At 39.2% G+C, this 16516-nt stretch overlaps 1 long non-coding RNA gene and 1 pseudogene across 2 annotated transcripts; one reads left to right on the top strand and one right to left on the bottom strand.

Annotated features, from left to right (window-relative positions):
- Window positions 1-11764: 11764 nt before the first annotated feature.
- LOC143592090 (uncharacterized) lies at window positions 11765-12734 on the top strand. Its single transcript, XR_013145848.1, has 3 exons — window positions 11765-11830; window positions 11922-11987; window positions 12697-12734. It is a non-coding gene; the product is annotated as an uncharacterized LOC143592090 (long non-coding RNA).
- A 938-nt stretch (window positions 12735-13672) lies between these two features.
- LOC143592091 (uncharacterized) lies at window positions 13673-16169 on the bottom strand (annotated as a pseudogene). The gene is made up of 3 exons (XR_013145849.1): window positions 15846-16169; window positions 15179-15750; window positions 13673-13963 (listed from the first exon to the last, which is right to left on the bottom strand). The product of XR_013145849.1 is annotated as an uncharacterized LOC143592091 (transcript).
- Window positions 16170-16516: the final 347 nt, after the last annotated feature.

The following is a 16516-nucleotide window of genomic DNA, read 5'->3' as shown; positions in this document are numbered from 1 at the left end:
TTGGAATGATTGATATGTGCTTAATGATCTGTGCTACTTGTTGGAAGCTTGCTGATCTATGTTTTGTAATGAATATATTAATGTCTTATCGGTAAAACTTGTGTGTAACACCTAGACAGTAACGAAACTAGCAACAATGTAATATGATATAAATTAATGTAGTGGTATTTTCTTTATAAGCAATGCTGTTGATATCAGATGTGTCTGTTGCATCCCGTGTACGTTTCCGCTGCGGTTACGGGGTGTTACAGAACTTGGTATCAGAGCCATTGGTTATAAAGAATTAGGATGTCTTTAAAAGATACCTAAAATATAACCAGTAGCTCAAGTATTATAGGATCTGAATATCAACTAAATATATATTGTGACGAGATCGGGATGAACTTGGATGGACAAGTGGGTTATTATGGTCCGGAACATAATAACAGACTTGTCTACACGAGGGAATTCAGGGGAAGTCACGGGGGACTTTAATAGGTAAAATTGGCAACATATGTGTAAATATGTGATAATATTGTTATGTGATCAAGTTGTATAAGTAAGTGCATATTAATTTGATTATGATTTACACTATGGAAAGAACTATATGTTTGTTAACTTGTGTGCAGGTAATATGTCAAGAACCCCTAGTGTATCGTTCGAGAAGGACCCGGAGGAGGTCAGCTCCGGGGACTCCGGGGGCCCACTTGTAGCATCCAGCACCGAGCCTTCCGAGGCTAGCTTTAGGAATTCCGGCCAGTCCTCCTCAGCTAGGATGGCCAGATCCCCGACCCCACCCGCACCACATGTCGCTCCTGCACCCCCTGGATTCGGACCCCGCCTCACGGCGCGGATCAGTATCCCACCGGTCCGACCTATCTCGCCCCCACCCAGACCTGCTACTCGTAGGGGCGAGTCCTCCAGCTCTCGTCCCGAGCCTGCGACTCTACCGGTGTGGGGTCTCCCGAGACAGGAACGGGACGCTGCGGCCTGGCTCCGAACGCTCACCGAACAGGTGAACGAGCACTCCGCCGCCTTGACGGTGGGAGTCCAAAGGAGAATGTACTTGGGTGATTGCATACTGGATCATCAGTATGCAATTGCCCAACTGAAGAGGGAGTGCTCATACTCCCAATGGATGCTTGACCGGATGGAGAGTCGGGTTCGGGTTATGATGGCGGTGTTAGTGGTGTTGGTGGCGATGTTGGTGGGGTTGGTTTACCACCATGTTTAGTTGTTTTGGGTTGGGGATAGACAGGGACCATTTTTTTTGATACTCTGTGTAAGTAGTTAGTGGTGATGCTAACATGGAGTGAATCTTGTTTAGTTATAATACAACCACTGGCCCCTAGGGTGGGTCTCTTTTGGGGCATATCATTATAGATACTTTTGGGTATCATTCAAGCACTGACCCCTTTACGGGTTATGTCGAGATGATGCCGACATAGGGCCCTTGTATTAAAACTTAGTATGTAATGTTGACTGGAAAGTATGTAAACTGATGTTTGTGTAATATGTATCAATGTTTACTAATGAATGAAATATGTATTGTGTTTTATGATTTGAAATGGTATTGATTATATGTATTTTCTTGATGTTGTGTAGAATGGCACCGAAACGATCAACGAAAATATCGGAAGTAGATGTGAGCCGTTTGATTGCTCAACAGTTGGAGGCGGCGATACCGGATATAGTATCGCGCATCGCCGCCAGTATTAACAACTCGACCAATCCAACCCCTCCGAGCAATCAAACGCCCATAAATAATGACGGGGAACAAAATGCTAATCCTCCAAGGAATGATAACACGATTCCGAGTAATGACGCACCGCCTAGGGTGGTCGTTACAGACAGTAATGGCCCTATACCTACGGTAGAGACGAACCGTACTGAACCGATTCGTGCATCCAGGGGATGTTCGATCAAGGACTTTATGTTGTGCAAGCCATTAGAGTTTAGCGGGTCTGAAGGACCGAATGGGTTAGTTAAATGGATAGAGAAAATAGAATCAGTGGTGAATATCAGCAACTGTCCCGAGGATTGTGTCGTTAAGTACGCCACCTGTACATTCACAGACCATGCCTTGACATGGTGGAACACCATAGTACAGACTCGAGGTCAGGCGGCGACAAACCACATGGCCTGGACAGAGCTTAAGGCTCTTGTGTTGGAACATTTCTGCCCAAAGAATGAATTGCAGAAACTGGAAAATGAGTTGTGGAATCTGGAGATGAAGGGGGCGGACCACTTGGGTTATACCAACCGGTTTAATGAACTGTCACGATTAGTACCGTGGTTGGTCACCCCAGAGACGAAGAGGGTGGAACGTTATATTTGGGGACTTACTCCAGTAGTGAGGAGTATAGTTAACGCGGGGGGACACCAGACGTATGAAAGTGCAGTGACACAGGCTGGCATTGTCACGTATGATTTCTTACAGAGCGGATCACTAAAGGTGACAGGAGAATCCGCTGGGGGAAAACGGGGTACACATGACCATAGGATCCAGGAAAAGCAGCAAGGCAAACGAGCTAGGCCCGCTGCCCAGAGCTATGCCATGACTAGTTCGGGCGGAAGGCAAGAACCGCAGAAGGGAACGTTTCCTAAGTGCGGGAAATGTGGTTACCACCATGGTGGCGTGTGCAAAGAGGTGGTGTGCCACCGGTGTGGCAGGATTGGACACTACGCACCAAATTGTAAGACAAATCTGAACAACCTGAACCGACAACCGCAACCTATTCGTGCGCAAACCATTTAGGACTCAACCAGCCCGACAGCAGAACCCGCAAGGAAACCAGATGGTGACCACTAGCCGTGCTTGCTACGAATGCGGCAGCACGGATCACTTCAAAAGGAACTGCCCGAAACTGAACCAGGGAGGAAACGGGAGACAACTCACGGGTCAGGCATCGTCGTCCAATCCGGCGCGAGGCCGAGCATTCGTGATGGGGGCGAACGAGGCACGCCAGGACCCCAGCGTAGTGACAGGTACCTTCCTCGTCTCTGATCATTACGCTTCTGTATTATTTGATACAGGCGCCGATAGAAGTTTTGTCTCCGTTAGATTCCTTTCGATAGCAAACCTTCCTATTGGTGAAACCATAGAACCTTACACTGTAGAAGTCGCTAACGGTAAAACCATGATAGTTAATCGGATAGTTCGGAATTGCCCTTTTATTCTGAACGAACAATCCTTTCTGATTGACTTGTTACCGGTAGAATTGGGTAGTTTTGACGTGATAGTGGGAATGGATTGGTTAGCACGTAACAGGGTAGAAATAAACTGTGAAAAGAAAATCGTCAAGATCCGGGTGTCGGATGACGAGGAGGTATTAGTGCATGGAGAAAAATCCGGCACCATGATACCATTTATATCCCACCTCAAGGTGTTAAAATATATACGTCAGGGATGTGTGGCGTATCTAGCGAGCCTGACGGCCGCTGATTCTGAGGAAAAACGGGTGGACGATATTCCCGTGGTACGCGAATTTCCACAAGTTTTCCCAGAGGAACTTCCTGGATTACCGCCAACCCGACAGGTCGAATTCAGAATCGATCTGTTACCTCAAGCTGGCCCTGTTGCTAAGGCGCCCTACCGACTTGCACCATCCGAGATGCAAGAATTATCCAACCAGTTGCAGGAATTGTTGGATAAAGGATTTATACGTCCCAGTTATTCCCCGTGGGGTGCACCTGTTCTATTCGTGAAAAAGAAGGACGGGAGCCTTAGAATGTGCATTGATTACAGGGAATTGAACAAGTTGACAATCAAAAATAGGTATCCTCTCCCCCGAATCGATGATCTGTTCGACCAACTACAAGGTGCAAGCTACTTTTCAAAAATAGATCTTAGATCGGGATACCATCAGGTTAGAATCCAGGAGGAGGATATCCCAAAAACCGCATTCCGGACTCGCTACGGCCATTACGAGTTCTTAGTTATGCCTTTTGGGCTAACAAATGCGCCAGCAGTATTCATGGATCTCATGAATCGAGTCTGTAAACCCTATCTCGACAAATTCGTCATTGTATTTATTGATGATATTTTGATATACTTGAAGAGTAAAGAAGAGCACGAGCAACACTTAAAGTTAGTTTTAGAGTTCCTGGATCAGGAGAAGTTATATGCAAAATTCTCCAAGTGTAACTTCTGGTTACAAGAGGTGCAATTCCTCGGTCACGTTATAAACCACCAAGGAATACACGTTGATCCGAGTAAGGTTGAAGCAATTAAGAATTGGCAAGCGCCTAAATCTCCATAGGAAATCCGCCAATTCTTAGGCTTAGCTGGATACTATCGTCGATTTATAGAGAACTTTTCCAGCATCGCCCAACCTTTAACCCTCCTGACTCAAAAGGATCGGAAGTATGAATGGGGTGAAGAGCAGGAAACGGCGTTTCAAACGCTAAAACAAAGATTGTGCCAAGCGCCAATCTTAAGTCTCCCCGACGGAGACGATGGTTTTGTCGTGTATTGTGACGCATCCCGGAGAGGGTTAGGATGCGTATTGATGCAAAATAGTAAGGTTATAGCCTATGCTTCTCGACAATTAAAAGTTCACGAGAAAAATTACACTACTCATGACTTAGAACTGGGAGCAGTTATCTTCGCACTTAAAATCTGGAGACATTATCTCTACGGTACAAAGTGCACCATCTTCACCGATCATAAAAGTTTGCAACACATATTCGATCAGAAAGAACTGAATATGAGACAACGAAGATGGGTCGAATTATTAAGCGACTATGACTGTGACATCCGTTATCACCCCGGCAAGGCTAACGTCGTAGCCGATGCCTTGAGTAGGAAGGATCGGGTTAAGCCATTGCGAGTGCGAGCGCTGGGGATGATAGTCCAGTCGAGCTTTTCGGATTTGATTCGAGTCGCTCAACGCGAGGCGTTGAAAGAGGAACAATTGGAAAAAGAGGGACTTTACGGTAATGAGAAGAATTTCGAACAGCGTGTGGACGAAATTCTCTATTTCAAAAATCGGATTTGGATTCCGACCCTCCACGACCTTCGCAAATTGATCATGGACGAAGCACATAAATCAAAATATTCCATACATCCGGGATCAGATAAAATGTACAAGGATGTGAAAGAATTTTACTGGTGGCCAGGTATGAAAAAGGATATAGCCACATACGTCGGCAAGTGTACGACGTGTGCGAGAGTTAAGGCGGAGCACCAGAAACCCTCGGGAATGTTACAACAACCGGAAATTCCCGAATGGAAATGGGAGCAAATCACAATGGATTTCGTGACACACCTCCCTAAGACATCCCGGGGACATGATGCAATTTGGGTAATCGTGGATCGATTAACCAAATCGGCACATTTTATTCCGATTAGAAATAATTATAACACCGAGAGACTTGCGCAAATTTATATAAATGAAATAGTGTCTCGTCATGGCATCCCCATCTCGATCATCTCCGATAGGGATAGCCATTTCACCTCCAAACTTTGGCAAGCTGTCCAAGAAGCATTGGGAACACGTATTGACCTAAGCACAGCTTACCACCCTCAGACCGATGGTCAGTCTGAGAGGACCATTCAAACTTTGGAGGATTTGCTTCGTGCCTGCGTACTGGACTTTAAGGGAAACTGGGATCAACATCTCCCACTCGTTGAATTTTCCTATAATAACAGTTACCATAGCAGTATAAAGGCAGCACCTTATGAAGCATTGTATGGACGGAAGTGCCGATCACTCCTTTGCTGGTCTGAAGTGGGTGACTCGCAGGTCATTAGATCGGATCTGGTCCAGGAGACGACCAACAAGATTCTTGAAATTAAGAACAACCTGAAAGCCGTGCGGGACCGGCAGAAGAGTTATGCCGATACCCGTCGAAAACCGTTGTCATTTGAGAAGGGGGAAAAGGTATATTTGAAAGTATCACCCTGGAAAGGAGTGGTCAGATTTGGAAAGGCGGGGAAGTTGGCCCCTAGATACATTGGACCATTCAGCATCACTGCAAAAATCGGTCCGGTAGCTTACCGATTAGAACTGCCTGAGGAACTAAGTGCAGTTCATAACGTGTTTCATGTGTCAAATTTGAAAAGATGTCTTGCGGATGAGACATCGGTGTTACCCTTAGAGGGTGTTCAAATAAATGATAAGCTCAACTTCGTAGAGGAGCCCATTGAAATAGTGGACGGTAAGATCAAGCAACTTAGACACAATAAGATCTCGTTGGTCAAAGTTAGATGGAATTCGCAACGAGGCCCAGAATTTACTTGGGAACGAAAGGATGAATTTCGGAAGAAATACCCCCACCTATTTCCTCAAAAGGAAGTAGTTGACGTGTAAAATTTCGAAGACGAAATTTTTATAACGGGGGGAGAATGTAACGATTCCGGCAAATCCAGGTATACCCTAGCCGGTATATACTATTTACGTGTCATTTAATATTGATTATATGAGTTATAGTACGTTTATACGAGTATATATGATTCATAGTACGAATCATACTCGATTATATAGTGAATCGTATTGGAATTACAATTAACCAATGAACGATTATTGAAACCCGAACGAATCAGGAATTACATTATAGACGAAGTATATAATGTTTAGTGATGTTTACGAAGTATTAATGCTTCGGGATAAGTGAATTATAGCACAGAAAAAGGATTTCGATTTATTAGTACGTCGGTACGATAAACGAAACCTTTAACATCAAACCAAGCAAGAGACGATCGATCAAGCCGAAAAAGATGCGCAATTATTAATAATATGATGTTTTAAGTCAATAAACGTCATGGGTTAAGTTTTTTAAAGTTTTTAAGTCGGTTTTATGTAAATTTTATTTTAACCCGAAAAACGACCCTTTTGGGCTCGTTTTAAGCCGAATTACGAGTTTAAACGAGAAACGAACTGAGCCAGATTATCCAAAACATTATCCGGATTACGGAAATCCGAATATGTGGCTTAGAATGGACTTGTGGGTCCCATCCCACCCCATATGGTTGACCGATCGGCCCACCCTTTCCATAATATCATTTCATTTTTCTTTTTACAATATCAAACTCTCTCAAATCTCTTCATACATTTCAAGTGTTCATCCAAATTCATCACTTTTAACCAAGAACACAAGGTATAAACATGTTATAATGCATAATCTTTGGTGTTGATTTCTTAATTTTGAGTTGTTTTGCAAGAACAAGAGGTTCCAAGTGAAATATGGGTGAAAACCCGAGATGGAACCGATCCTTGCTTGATCAAGTGATGTATACAAGTTATACACGGGATCTTGGTCCAAGAAACGAGTTAAAAGTGTCAATAACGAATTTTTACGGTTAAAATCTTTAAAAATGAATTTCCAAGTGAAAGACGGGTGAAAACCCGAGATGAAACCGACTCTTGCATGATCAAGAGATGTATACAAGTTATACAAGGGATCTTGGTCCAAGAAATGAGTAAAAAGAGTCGAGAACGGATTTTTACGGTTAAAACCTTTGTTTTTATATCAAAACCGACACTATGAAAGAAATGGTTTGATTGTTGGTGTAACTTGCTTGGTATAGTGTTATTGTGCTTGTAAGTGTTGTATCTAGTGGCTAGCAAAGGCTAGAAACCAAGATCTTTGCGATCTAACGCTAGAAAACACAAGATAGTTCGGTTTTCGCGTGGTTATGTATTTTGGACAGATTGTAGTATGCTTAGAGTCAGGTCACGAAATTTCACAGAGATGATCTACACATGAAAATATGAGATCTGTGAATTTTTGGTAATTTTTGGATAAGGGATGAATATTTGGTGAATTTAATGCTCGGTTTTGGCCAAAAATGGTGAAAAATAGCTAAACTTGATGAAAAATTCTGGAAAATTTAGGATAAGCTTTTTATAACATATAAAAGTCACACACAAAATTTGACCTCAGTTGGAGAAGTCTAAGGGGGCTTTTCGGTAAAACGAGTTCTAGGGCTTTCTAGCTCGGTTTTTGTGAAAACGGCTTAAAAAAATGAGTTTTGGGTTCTGGAAAAATTCCAGGGAGTTATGAGGATGGCATGGATCATCCCGGAAAAATTTGGGATTTTTCTAAAGTCTTTTGGTATTTTTGACATATTTAGTGTTTTAATGATGATTAAAAATAGATAAATAAATGTAAATATAAAAATTAAATCTGGAAAATTTTTGTAAAATTTCTTACTGTCAAAATAAGTGTTGTGTAAAATTTCAAGACCCGAGACTAAACGGGTAATTATTTGTGCTAAAAAGAACATAAAAACAAATTTTTAAAGCTTAAAACGTGTAAACCGGCAAAACTCGCATAAGCGAGCTGACTGGTATATAAAAACCTAAAAATGGACCATTTTCATAATACTAAGTAAATTAAATAAAAGTAAATCATCCGAAAATAATTCGGATGATTTGGGTAATTTTACCCGATTTTACTGTTTCCGGCACCTAAACGACGGAAACGGGCCCCGCGGCCAAACGGGGTGTCCAAACCGAGCTCTAATTTCATCACTTTAACTAAAATAACAGTCAAACACCATTTTTGGATCGGTTGTGAACAAACTCATTTTTGAAACTAAAAACGGATAACCGTGCTAGGCACGCAAATCAAGGAAAACATAAAAATGATAATTTTGACCGTCAGACTCTAAGTAATGTCACAATCTGAGTCCTTAGAAGTGTCACGGGGTTAACATTGTCCCCGGATCGAGTACAGTACTGGGTTAACAATGTCCCCAGATGTACCGATTGGCACGGATTTAATTTATGGGAATTATATAGTAACGACTTAGATATCATATTACAGATCCAGGCTTATAGCAGTTCATTGTAGCACGCCCCGACTCACAGAAAGGTGAGTTTTCACGAGCCCCTTTTACTGAACTGTTTTAAGTATTTTCCCGGGGCGGAAAGCATGTCTTTATTAAAGTATTTAAGTACATACCGATCGTATGGAAACGCTTGTATATTTATATATATATGGTTTGATGCACAGAATATATAAATTGTTCATTGTGTGGGATTGTTCTGGGGTAACATAGTTCCCAGAGGTTATTATTGTTCTGGGGTAACTTAGTTCCCAGAGGTTATTATTGTTCTGGGGTAACTTAGTTCCCAGAGGTTATTATTGTTCTGGGGTAACATAGTTCCCGGAGGTTATTATTGTTCTGGGGTAACTTTGTTCCCAGTGGTTATTATTGTTCTGGGGTAACATAGTTCCCGGAGGTTATTATTGTTCTGGGGAAACTTAGTTCCCAGAGGTTATAAATGTTCTGGGGAAACATAGTTCCCAGCATAATTACATTGCTAATAAATGATTATTAAAATGATCTGTCAGTGATTATTTAAATTAGTGAAACTCACCAACTATTCGTAGTTGACCCGTTTTCTTTACATGTTTTCTAGGTATACCCAAGTTGGAATGATTGATATGTGCTTAATGATCTGTGCTACTTGTTGGAAGCTTGCTGATCTATGCTTTGTAATGAATATATTAATGTCTTATCGGTAAAACTTGTGTGTAACACCTAGACAGTAACGAAACTAGCAACAATGTAATATGATATAAATTAATGTAGTGGTATTTTCTTTATAAGCAATGCTGTTGATATCAGATGTGTCTGTTGCATCCCGTGTACGTTTCCGCTGCGGTTACGGGGTGTTACACCAATGAAGTTTAAATTAAAAAAATACTTTATTGAATTGCCACCGGTTTTTACTTGCGCCGCCGCTTTAAACCCAATGTTTAATGTTACGGGGGTTGAATGTGTGATAGACGAAAATTTTTCAGCCTTAGATATGCATGAAGTTGACCCAAACTTTTCAACAGAGGCAAAAAATGATTTTAACTTGAATTTTAAATTTATGTATGACTTTTATTAAATAAATATGGGTCAAACATACACATGCCTATGCCGGGGGGGGGGGGGGGGGGGGTCTTCATCAAGTTCAAGTGTTACTAGAGTACGAGATCCCATGATTAGCCTTATGAACACCGTTCGCAACGTAACGGCTAAAAAACAAAGGGGTAACACCCCTTCAAGCGAACTAGGAAGGTATAGTGCAAATGATTACTCTACCGGTTTATCCGAAGAGGAATATGGCATTTTTGATGTTTTGGCTTGGTGGAAGGTAAAGGAAACCGAGTTTCCGATTCTTGCCACCATGGCCCGTGATTTACTAACCGTCCAAGCTTCTACGGTAGCTTCGGAATCCGCTTTTTCTCTTAGTGGCAGGGTAATATCGGTGAGAAGAACAAGACTAAATTCGGAGTCGGTGGAGATGTGCATTTGCTTAAAGGATCACTTGGATTCAATCGATCGTATTCAACACGTAACCACTCTCGAAGATGAAACACCACTTGATGTTCGAGTGCACGACGAACAAGAAGGCATTTCTACAAGTAATTCCGAGGAATAAGTCGACGCTCAATAATTACGACGAACAAGAAGGCTTTTCTAGAAATAATATGTCACAACTTTATATTTATAAGTTTAATGTTTTGTTAGTTTGTTTTTGAAGATTTTAAAACATGTAACCTTTTTTTTTGAACTTCTTAAAGTAAATAAAATGAATTTTATGTTAATTGTTTTGTTTATTTTTCATGCTATACAAATAAGAATCGTAGTTTAGAATCCAAATCGCAAACGAAAAACGAAAAAAAAAAAACTAAATGCACTTGTATTGCAAATCCAATGAACAAGTTTACATTGTACAATGGTTACATATTTAACTGATGATGTTCCAACTGATGAAACTCTGCAACTGATGTGTCACTGATTCATATTTTGCATCAGTGACAACAAACTCTGCAACTGATGAATGTTCCCACTGATGAGTATTCCTCATCAGTGGCAACCTTCAGTAGTTGTCATCAGTGGCAACCTTCAGTAGTTGTCATCAGTGGCAACCTTCAGTAGTTGTCTTCAGTGGCAAACATCTTCAGTAGTTGTCTTTTCTTTATCAGTTAATTGTTTATTTTTATGTTAATTGTTTTTTTTATTTTTCATGTTATACAAATACGAATCGTAGTTTAGAATCCAAATCGCAAACGAAAAACGAAAAAAAAAAATTTTACACTGTAACCGGTTGGAACCGGTTACGGTACAGGAACCGGGTTAGGAACCGGTAAGAACCGGTTAGATAGGTTAGGGGACCGAGGGTGGGAGAACCGGTTCGGTTCCCTAACCGGTTCGAGCCTGGAACCGGTTTAATTGAGGGTTTTGAATATAGGAACCGGTTAGGAACCGGTTCCGGTTCCTAGTCTCAAACCGTTTTGAACATGCCTAGCTAGTGAGGTGTAAAACACCCTAAATAAAGATACAACAAATGAAGCGTAAGAGGCAGCAAATAATGCAACTTTTACAATTAAAAGTGATCTACTCTCTATGACGGAACTTCTAAATTATAATTATATGTATTACAATTATAAAGGTCGGTATGAAACAGTGGTTGTACTTTCTTCTCATTCTTTGGTACTCTTTTCCTTTGACTTTATACATTGCTACTTACCACGTATGCTAACCAGTAATCACGCGTCCCTCCCATCTTGATCTTTCATTCCATCGGTGTCACAACCTGGGACCCAACATATCTTCACCTTTGACTTACTTCAACTAATTTCAATTCATCATTTTCATCCCAACAACCATACAATCGAAGCGTGATCGTCGTTTCGAGATCAACAAGATCGGCAGTGTTAAGACGGACAGAGGTTGTAGCTCAAACGTAGATTGGCCTCCCGGTGACGAGGGTATTGAGTGGTTATGGACTAAGCAAGGCGTTGGGGAGGGTTTCTTAGTCACGTTGAATTACCGACTACCAATGAACCAATCAAGGCTTACATGCCTCAGATCGATGATTCTCAAGCCACCCGCTGAGCTTTGGTAAGTCGACTCTGTTCCGATTGATTTCCAACCGTTTGGGTTGTTTTTTTTTTTTTGTTACAATATTGAGACTAAAGATGGTTTAAATCAGGTTGTCAAACGGTGGTTGGAAACCGAACTGATCGACGAACGCTCATCAATATATCTATCAGCAATGGTACGTCTCTCGGTTCAGGTTCTAATTACATGCAAATCCTCTCAATCTCATCATTTTACACTCATGTATTCATGTGAATGTAGAAACCTGGTTAAAGATTTTATCGAATTCTCATCATTTGGTATAACCATTTACAAGTTGTATAGTTTTGATATTAGACTAAACGTAGTGGGCGAGATTGTGGGGCGAAAAGGGGCGAATTTGGGTGGAAAAACACCGCCCCCCCACGCGATTTTGGGGCGAATTGGGGCGGGATGTTTTTGTCGCCGGAAAGGGGGGGAATATATTATTATTTTATGCATATGTGTGTGTGTTATGTGTTATATATATATATATATATTATATTACTATTTGTAGCCCCTACACCATTACACCCTAAAAACAAATTCCTACCCTTTGCTAACTGGGCGCCACACGGCGCATAACACCCCATTTTTTAGCCCCTCCACTACGCATAGCCTTATGGTGTGGTTGGTGATGGTTGGATAACATGGGACTATGCAAGGATTTTCTTTTCTAAATCGAGTAAAGGAAAACCTCAACTTAAGTAGGTGAATAACATTTGCTCAGCTTTACTTTGTTCATTGTATTTTAAATGTTACTTAAGTGCTTACCGTATGAGGGTAGTATGATTTATGCTAAATTGGAACGACATACGGCTATTGAAATTTTGTATGATTCAACTAATTCAAAATGTTTGTTTATGTAGGAATCCCGTTCTTAGAATAAGGAAATCTAGAGAAGGTAAATTACTTCTCATGCTTCTTTCTTATCATAGTTTGACTGATGTTGAATTTACTTGAACAAATGTGTATTCAGAGTTTGGAATGTGCAATTTTGCTTGATATTTCACCTGATCATTGTATCTAACTAACATTCATGTACTTTGTTCACTTCATAATATAGCTATTCTGTTTTTTAGATTGCATAAGGTAATGAACAGAAGAAGAAGAAGAAGAAAGAAATGAATCAAGCCTTCCTTCTCTTATAAGCCACCTTGATCATCTTGCAAGCTCAAAAGGGCGAACACGTAATTTCACACTTCATGTAATATGTCTTCTCAAGTTGCTGCAGGGGTAACTCAGGAGGGTGCTGATAAAAATGAGTGGTTTGTCATTGAAGTTATACATGTTGATAGGGAAACACAAGAGTAAGTATATATATATATATATATATATATATATATATATAGCTTATAACATTTCACATGTTAAAAAAATTGAATGCATATGTACTATATATGTAGCAGTTTATTATTATGTGACTTTGATGTTTTCTTTTAGAATGTGTATATGATTTCTACTTACTATGACTAAATATTAAGTTTGATTTCAACTCATGTTGTAAACTTCGTCCAGATTCGGGATCAAATAAATAGAGGACGTAAAGCCTGATGCACTACCGCACACTTTTATCACGTTGTCGCAGCAAATAACGAACTTCTACTTTTGGCGATAACATGTCTTGAACACCAAATAAACACTTTTGTAATTAATTAAGGTCTCAACTAAGATGTACGGAAAGGCTATAAGGATGCTATATAAAACTTCATTATGCAATCCAAGGATACGGTACTGTTATTGCTTTTGTTTATAGTTATAGATACACACCGCCGCATCGCGGCGGGTCAATCTACTACTTTATATAACTACATTTGTGGGGGTCGGTGGTGCTATAATGTTGTACTACCTGTATGAAGTTCTGTACATTAACTTATGCTTTGGTGGGTTGTACACAGTGCTATCCACAGGGTTCTCCACCTTCTGCATTTCTTGGATCCATGTATCTACAATCTTTCCACGTGTTAAGTACATCACGTTTCCATCTTCACCTGCAAATCTGCAAACAATCCATCTGAGATCTCTTAACCTAGCTTCATTTGATTTCACACCCCTACAACCATCAAATGCGTATTCATCATCTACAGAAGCCACATTCACTTCTACGAAGACTTTGAACAACCCGATGTCTATGGACTTTCAGTTCCCTTATCATCATAGGTATCATTTTAGACTATTTTTGGTGTAATTTAGTTAATCGTATTTTAGTTAAATTATGCTGTGATGTATCATAAAAATCTTCATGTTCTTTCTCGATCTCTACAGACACACACATACACATAGAAAATTGGTAGAATTTGAGTCTATTGGGTATTTGGAGTAACGTTATCATAATTATCGGCCTGAGTGTTTATCGTATATAGACAGGTAGACAACAAAAGTATGTGGAGTGTAATTATATGCTTTTACTGTCTATTTAAAGCTAACCGATTGTTGTTTCTTGATGATACAACTATCCCCCAATTGGGTGTTGGTTTGCGGCGACGGTTGACGATGACTGGTTGTTCCGGTAAGTTCACATCAACTGAAAGAACCATTTACCCTGATTCTATTCCCAACTATTACACTCAAAGTCGACTATCATTATCACTTTAAGTGATGATGACAATGGTGGCCACAGATTAAATGAATCTAATACAGGTGCTTGGGATTTTGGCGTAGAGGAGACAAAGGTATTCAGAGTTCGATAACAAAACAAATGTTTTAAAGAATCATTTAGGGCGCGTTCGTTTCACGGAATTTTTTTAAAGTGATTGGAATTGGAATTTGAATTGGAATTGGAATGGAATGGAATGTTTGAAAATCCCTATCATGTGTTTGGTTGGTTAATATGTCTTTGGAATTGGAATCTTCTCCACTTTATTCATTTCTCTTCAATCTACTAACATATAAATAATAAACTAACAAAAAAAAATTATAATTTAAAAAAATATTAAAAATATATATATAAAATTAACTAAAAAATTGATAATTTATTTAAAAACCAAACAAAAAAATAATTAAAAAAACTAAAAAATATATTAAATATATAAAAAAAAGTTAAAAATAATTTAAAAAAAATAAAACTAGTATAAAAAAATCTAGAACTACTAAAAAAATTTAAGAAAATAATAAAAAACAAATATATATATGTTTTTATGCTTGTCACACAATAACACGTCATAACACCACCATAAACAAACGTTTGATACGGTTAAGTTCAAAAACCCATATCACCCATCTTCATCATACATGTCTAGACCAATAATACTAAAACCAATGTTCAAACATATGATTAGAGAGTTTTCAAAATGCGAATAAAAGTCGTTCCAACATATGACGACAAGTTGTAAACACCACTAATAAAAGTACCACAATAAGAGCATATGACATACCAAACTTTTACTTAGACAACAAATACCTCACCCAATCTTCTCTTTCTTCTTCACCCAAATCCCAAAAGGTCGACACCCTGTTATAGTCACTTTTGATTTCTTCAATAGCTCTAAACTTTTCCAATTGAGACAAAGATGTCATTTTTTAATCTAGAAAGTGATCATTGTTGTTTTCTTTTCTTTCTCAAGTTCATACTTTATCCCTTCACTCAATTCGGCCGACGTTTCCTTAAGACGGTCACCAAATAAAGCAACCGCATCATTGAAATTTTGAAACAAAGAATTAACTTGGCCCGCACGTTTCCTCTTCTTACCTCGACCACTTGAAGTTTCATCAACTTGAACACTTGCATTAGTGCCTTCGTTATGACTAAATTCATCAAATTCATAATCCATTTGGTCCTCTAGTTCCTCCCTATTCGCCTCTTCTTCCATCTCGGCCACACTTTTGGCTCTATCGCCTTGAGCTCGATCATTCCCAAAAATAACACACATTTCTTCATAATGAGGAAGACTTTTACGCTTCCATTTATCTGCCGTTGGATGACTCTATTGACAAGATAAGATTATAATAAACAAAACATCAATACGTTTTATGATTAACCAAATAAAAAATGTTAATAACATAAAACTTTAACATATACCTTAACATAAGCTTCCCACACGGGAGTTTCAGCAGTCACACAATTACGTTCTTTATCATAACCAAATCCACTAGTTTTTAACATATCTTGAACGATTACCCACTCTTTCTTCATTGTTTTGACTCTTGATTCGATGTGTGGTCTAGCCAAAATATCCATTCCGGGAAGTGATTCTTTCAATGATGATTCAAGATGTTTTAAGTACCCGGTTCTAAAGCCATTGTCGGATTTAAATCCCTTCATGTTAACCAAGTCTACAAAGGCCTCAATAAGTTTTGCATCTTCTTCGGCACTCCATCCTCGATATTTTCTATTTTTCTTCATTTCTATAGAAAACATGAACTAAAACATATATATATATATATATATATATATAACATAAGAATCACCTAAAATTCATAATAAACAAAACCAAACAAACAAAAAAATTCACAAAAAAGTATTTAATCATTCAACACCACCAAAATAGCATAATCAACACCAAAAATCATAAGCAAGTTTTTAATAATTCAACATCACCAAATAACATAATCAACACAAAAAATAGCATAAGCAATTAGTTTCTAAGACATTCTTAATCAATTGGCACTCCAAGAGTCAAACATGTTTTGGGCAAGATTGTTTCTAAATGTTGTCCACTCATTTGAAGTTCCAATATAAGTTATATTATC

The sequence above is a fragment of the Bidens hawaiensis genome, unplaced genomic scaffold (assembly GCF_021521415.1).
Source record: "Bidens hawaiensis isolate Kalapana, Puna unplaced genomic scaffold, B.hawaiensis_p1.1 tig00040516_1, whole genome shotgun sequence".
NCBI classification, from domain to species: Eukaryota; Viridiplantae; Streptophyta; class Magnoliopsida; order Asterales; family Asteraceae; genus Bidens; species Bidens hawaiensis.
Note: the sequence above shows the minus strand (reverse complement) of the source record. Positions and strands in the feature narration are given on the sequence as shown.